Here is a 6172-nt window from a genome sequence, read left to right on the forward strand (position 1 = left end):
TTGAAGAATCTTTGCAGCCCCGGGATAAAGCCCACTTGGTCATGGTGTATGAGCTTTTAAATATGTTGTTGGATTCTGTTTGCTAGAATTTTGTTAAGGACTTTTGCATCTATGTTCATCAGTGATATTGGCCTGTAGTTTTCTTTTTTCGTGGCATCTTTGTCTGGTTTTGGTATTAGGGTGATGGTGGCCTCATAGAATGAATTTGGAAGTTTATCTTCCTCTGCAATTTTCTGGAGGAGTTTGAGTAGGATAGATGTTAGCTCTTCTCGAAATTTTTGGTAGAATTCAGCTGTGAAACTGTCTGGTCCTGGGCTTTTGTTTGCTGGAAGATTTCTGATTACAGTTTCAATTTCCGTGCTTGTGATGGGTCTGTTAAGATTTTCTATTTCTTCCTGGTTCAGTTTTGGAAAGCTGTACTTTTCTAAGAATTTGTCCATTTCTTCCAAGTTGTCCATTTTATTGGCATATAATTGCTGATAGTAGTCTCTTATGATCCTTTGTATTTCTGTGTTGTTTGTTGTCATCTCTCCATTTTCATTTCTAATTTTGTTGATTTGATTTTTTCTCCCTTTGTTTCTTGATGAGTCTGGCTAATGGTTTGTCAATTTTATTTATCTTCTCAAAGAACCAGCTTTTGGCTTTGTTGATTTTTGCTATGGTCTCTTTTGTTTCTTTTGCATTTATTTTTGCCCTAATTTTAAAGATTTGTTTCCTTCTACTAACCCTAGGGTTCTTAATTTCTTCTTTTTCTAGTTGCTTTAGATGTAGAGTTAGGTTATTTATTTGACTTTTTTCTTGTTTCTTGAGGTAAGCCTTTATTGCTATGAACCTTCCCCTTAGCACTGCTTTTACAGTGCCCCATAGGTTTTGGGTTGTTGTGGTTTCATTTTCATTTGTTTCTATGCATATTTTGATTTCTTTTTTGGTTTCTTCTGTGATTTGTTGGTTATTCAGCAGCGTGTTGTTCAGCCTCCATATGTTAGAATTTTTAATAGTTTTTCTCCTGTAATTGACATCTAATCTTACTGCATTGTGGTCAGAAAAGATGCTTGGAATGATTTCAATGTTTTTGAGATGTGGTTCTTTTCAAAACGGACTGAAATTTGGGCCGGGTGGTTTCAATGGGCCACTGAACTGTTGTTCATAATGTGGCAGCTTTCTTTTTCTCCTTTCTGTAAGGTTTTGAAGAGTTGGTCGTCAGTAGTGACAAACACATTAGAAAGCAGAGTAGGCTAATCAAGTTCATATCTTTTAAACAGTCATGCCTATTCTTCATCTAATCCTTCTTTAAAAGGAAATAGTGTCGAAGAAAAAAAAAAAAGAGTGCAGTACTGGATCTTTCCAGTACTGTCTTTCCAGAAAACTGTCTGGAGCCATGCTAGAGTGTTGCTTGCAATGTCTTTTCAAATATTTTGAAATAATCAAAAATAGTCTCTTGACATCTTAACTATCTAGGAGCCCCTTTATCGAAAGCATAGAATGGTTCATCCTGTTTTTCTCATCCCCAGTACCCTTCAGTGGGTGACTGCAGTGGGTTGTGACTTAATCCTTTGTATGACTGGAAGATGAGGGACATGCTTCTATAATAGCTAAAGCAGATGTACGATGTATGTTTGACAGGCTATAAGACAGAGCGTTTTTAAAATTAGTTTTTGCTGTGCTGGTCTTCGTTACTGCACATGGACTCTCTCTAGTTGTGGCAAGCAGGGGCTGCTCTGTTGCAGTGGCTTTGCTTGTTGCAGAGCACGGGCGGTACAGTGTGGGCTCAGTAGTTGAGGTGTATACACTGAGTTGTCCCATGGCATGTGGGATCTTCCTGATCAGGGATTGAGCCTCTGTCCCCTGCATTGGCAGAAAGATTCTTAACCACTGGACCACCAGGGAAGTCCAAGACAGAGTATTTTAGTTAGCATAAAGTTCAAGATAAATCATGTATGCCCTAATGACTTCCCTATACCTCATTATGTGAAAATTTCTTCCGTCAGAGGGTGTGAAATGATGAGTACATGCAACTTATGTTACACTGAGTGATACTGGCATATAATTAAAGGTAAGGGGTGATTATCAGGGTGATGGTTGAAAGCTGGAGGAGAGCAGTAGGAGAAAGCCCTGCAGAGTGAGTGGTTCTCTTGTCAGGGGCTCCAGGAGTTAACTGATTAAGAGGCAGGTACCTCCTGGGGAAGCAGCAGTTTCCATTAATTTTCAGAACGGTGCAGATAGTAGTAATCTTTTCCAGACCACCCCTTCCATGCCTTTTTAGAAGAGCCCAGTGTTGCATATTTTAAGAAATTAATTGAACACAACAAAAATGTTGGAACACTGAAGGCAGTAGGAGTATGTTGGTGAGTTCTTGCCTTTTGGCTTCAGAAATCTGGTGGCACAGATGAGTAATATGCCTATACAAACATCTGCCATGGCCAGAGCATAATGAGTAGCTCCTGCAAAAGGTGTTAGGGGGTCCTATAAAGTCTATTTGCCATCAGCTCTAGGGACCCCCCACCCCTAGCTTGGGAAGTAAGCCCACCAATTTTATTGCCAGTGGAGTTTTAAAATGTGGAATAAGGTGCATTTGTTGGTAAGTTCACCAACACAGAGGGGGTCCCAGCATTCTATCTAGGCCCTTAGGGCAGAGGACTCTCAATGTCTTTTATGTTTTATGAATGTCCTGTTCAGTTCAGTTCAGTCACTTAGTCGTGTCTGACTCTTTGCTACCCCATGGACTGCAGCATGCCAGGTCTCTGTCCATCACCAACTCCCAGAGTTTACTCAAATTCAAATCGATTGAGTTGGTGATGCCATCCAACCATCTCATCCTCGGTTGTCCTCTTCTCCTCCCACCTTCAATCTTTCCCAGCATCAAGGTCTTTTCAAATGAGTCAGTTCTTCGCATCAGGTGGCCAAAGTATTGAAGTTTCAGCTTCAACATCAGTCCTTCCAATGAATATTCAGGACTTATTTCCTTTAGGATGGACTGGTTGGATCTCCTTGCAGTCCAAGGGACTCTCAAGAGTCTTCTCCAACACCACAGTTCAAAAGCATCAATTCTTCGGTGCTCAGCTTTCTTTACAGTCCAACTCTCACATCCATACATGTGAAAAACCGTAGCTTTGACTACATGGACCTTGTTGGCAAAGTAATGCCTCTGCTTTTAAATATGCTATCTAGATTGGTCATAACTTTTCTTCAGAGTAAGTGTCTTTTAATTTCGTGGCTGCAGTTACCGTCTGCAGTGATTTTGGAGCCCCCCAAGTAAAGTCTGTCACTGTTTCCATTGTTTCCCCATCTATTTGCCATGAAGTGATGGGACCGGATGCCGTGATCTTAGTTTCCTGAACGTTGAGCTTTAAGTCAACTCTTTAACTCTCATCTTTCACTTTCATTAAGAGGCTCTTTAGTTCTTTGCTTTCTGCCGTAAGGGTGGTGTCATCTGCATATCTGAGATTACTGATATTTCTCCAGGCAATCTTGATTCCAGCTTGTGCTTCATCCAGCCCAGTGTTTCTCATGATGTACCCTGCCTATGTTAAATAAGCAGGGTGACAATATACAGCCTTGACGTACTCCTTTCCCAATTTGGAACCAGTCTGTTGTTCCACGTTGTTCTAACTGTTGTTTCCTGACCTGCATACAGATTTCTCAGGAGGCAGGTCAGGTGATCTGGTATTCCCATCTCTTTAAGAATTTTCCAGTTTGTGGTGATCCACACAAAGTCTTTGGCATAGTCAATAAAGCAGAAATAGATGTTTTTCTGGAACTCTTTTGTGTTTTTGATAATGCAACAGATGTTGGCAATTTGATCTCTAGTTCCTCTGCCTTTTCTAAATCCAGCTTGAAATCTGGACGTTCATGGTTCACGTACTGTTGAAGCCTGGCTTGAAGAATTTTGAGCATTACTTTACTAGCGTGTGAGATGAGTGCAATTGTGCGGTAGTTTGAGCATTCTTTGGCATTGCCTTTCTTTGGGATTGGAATGAAAACTGACCTTTTCCAGTTCTGTGGCCACTGCTGAGTTTTCCAGATTTGCTGGCATATTTGGGCCAAGGTCATATATAGCATCAGGTCTGAGATGTAGGTATGGGTCTCAGAAACTCAAGTCAGTTTCTTGTGCACTGAAATGAGCCTCTGAAGCTTTGAGGGTTTATTATGTGCATGGATGTTTGTGACCTAAACTTATGTTTGGGTAATTGTGAGGCAAGATGTTATGAGTTCTTTATTCCTAAAGGGGTGACCTTGGATAAGAAGTTGTTCTTGGTGGTGGGACCAGACAGCTAGACCATTGGCAGTGGCCTAATGATATGCAATAAAAGGTGCAGATATGCTTGACTTACAAGACAGATCCTGTGAGCCCTCTCACTTCTCTCCAATTGTGCATAGGCAGAGGGCAGGTGCAGCCTTAGAGGGTGCTTCCTAATTAAGGTGGGTTGCAAGAAAGACCTGTTGGGGGCTAAGTCCTTTCTCTCCAGGTCTTTAATTCTTCATTCTGTAAAGTATGATTACTATCACATGCAATAAAGCCTCATTGTTACTATTGCATGCAGTAAAAATTTTAACTATGGCAAAAATGAAGATGAACCATGTCTCTATGGGAAACCATTACTGTTAATCCCAGGAATGCAGGATTGTCAATATTGCCCCTTACTTTTTACATCTGCACCCAAGCAGTTCCTCAAAGTGTTTAAGATGCAAGATGGTGGAAATAAAAAATGATCTGTGATGACATGCTCACTTTTGAGGCCCCAGCCCTCCATAGACACACATTCCCAGTGTCCTTATTATCCTATAGCATTGTTTACTTAAAAAAAATTATTTTTGGTTGTGCTGGGTCTTTGTTGCTGCACACAGGCTTTCTCTAGTTGCGAGGGGTGACTACTCTTCGTTGTGGTGCCACACGCTCTAGACGTGCCAGTTTCAGTAGTTGTGGCACCAGGTGTTAGTTACTCTGAGACATGTGGAATCTTCTGGACCAGGGATTGAACCCACATCCTCTTCATTGGCAGGCAGATTCTTATCCATTATACCACCATGTAAGTCTGCATTGTTTACTTTCTTCACAGCCCTAATTTTCATTTATAAACCCAGACTGTGCTGTCTATTAACCATCTCTTTCCCCCCAGAAATATGAGTACCAGAATTTCAAGAACTTGTTTCATGCCCATATGTCTGGAGTGTACAGCACCCTATATATGCTAAATTGTGTATGTTTTGAGCCTACAGTGCCTGGTAGAAGAGTTATGCTGAAAAATGAGCATCAAGAGCATGGTTTGTGAGCAAGAAAGCCCTGCTTGGACTAGTAACCCTGTCTTTATCCCTTGTTAGGTTTGTGTTCTTGACAGTTTATCAAAACTCATAAAGCCTCAGTTGAGTTGAAATTTCAAAAAGGAGATAATACCTAACACAAGTCCAAATCCTATAAGACGACTTTTTGGACAATCTCTTACCTATACAACCCTATTATCATTTATGCTTTGTGGCCATCCTTATTATGATTTGTTCCACCCTATTTGGATACAAGTGTGAATCTGGTAGTTTTTTTAAAGTTAAATTTTATTTTCTTATTGGAGTATAGTTGCTTTACAGTGTTGTCTTAGCTGCTGCAGTACAGTGAAATGAATCAGCTATAAGTATACATGTATGCCCTCCAACCTGGTAGTTTTTGGCAAGAAGGCACTAACAAAAAAGATTGAAAACTTTAATTAAGAACAAATGAGAAATCCATTTCATGACAAAAATTGTACTATGGAAAAATAAAATCTGCCTAAAGAAAAATATACATGGTTTAATACTGAGTCAAAATGTTTAACGATTAACCTGAAAAAAAAAAAACACACCAAGTTGATGTAAAAATCCACAATTACAATGGGATGTTTCAATATATCCTAATATTTGTTAGTATAGAAGTTTTTTGAAAGAGTTAATAAAACAGTTAAGAAAAATCTACAGAAGCATTAGACCTAAAAAACAAACAAAAAAAGAAACATCGTTTTCAGTCACATACAATTAAACATAACTGAAAATGTACTGAGGAATTATGTTCAACTAACTGAGTAATTGGAAATAGCCACAATTTATCTGATTAGAGGAAGGTGCTGATTCTCACATGGAAGGACTGGGTCACAGATTATCACTGAACAGTGCAGTAGAAGAACACACAGCAGGATCATGTGGTTCC

The sequence above is a fragment of the Capricornis sumatraensis genome, chromosome 9 (genome assembly GCF_032405125.1).
Source record: "Capricornis sumatraensis isolate serow.1 chromosome 9, serow.2, whole genome shotgun sequence".
NCBI lineage: Eukaryota > Metazoa > Chordata > Mammalia > Artiodactyla > Bovidae > Capricornis > Capricornis sumatraensis.